Genomic DNA, 767 nt, shown 5'->3' with positions numbered 1-767 from the left:
ATTTCATACATGAATAGTTATAGAATTTCCTTTAAAACAAAATGCCTTTAGTTTTGATATAAAATAATACTTCATAGAATGACTTACAGGTTGCAGAATTAATACAAATAAAATACCTTAAAAAAGAAAATAATCACTTTTCACTTTTCACTCGCGAAATTGCCCTTATTAAAATCGCACTACATAATTTCACTTCACTAATATCTTCTGTCAGCATGAAGTTTCCTCCTAGATGACCCTTCGCAGTTGAATTGACCCTCTGGAATTGGAAGATCGCCGATAAACTTACTGGAACGCCGGAACAGATGCAGAATAATACACTCGATGATGCTTTTGAATTTCAAAACGCTGATGGACCAATCAGGATTTTCCAGAACGCTGTTGAATCTCCAGATTTGCGTTGAACCCAATTGGTGTGACTATCCCACCGCTGTCACCAGTTGTTATGTCCTGGGAGGTTACTAGGATCGGAGCTGACGCCACCTCCTGGACAGTGGGCAGTTCGTTGTCACGCGGGACCAAATTTTGAATTTGAAAACAGTGGATAAATTTATTGTTTACTACGATGATGATGATTATGATTGTTATTTAATGAAATAATTAAACTATGATTAAGGATAGATGTAATTGATAAAATAACTTTTATCTGAAGACTGAATTTTATTATAAAGTATGGATAAAACTTGATCAGTAATAACAGTTGTATTCGTAAAGAGTTCTCGGAGAGAAGTGAAGTTACATCAGACGGCAGAGAGATCTCGGACCTT

Source organism: Microplitis demolitor, chromosome 1 (genome assembly GCF_026212275.2).
Source record: "Microplitis demolitor isolate Queensland-Clemson2020A chromosome 1, iyMicDemo2.1a, whole genome shotgun sequence".
Taxonomy (NCBI): domain Eukaryota; kingdom Metazoa; phylum Arthropoda; class Insecta; order Hymenoptera; family Braconidae; genus Microplitis; species Microplitis demolitor.
Note: the sequence above shows the minus strand (reverse complement) of the source record.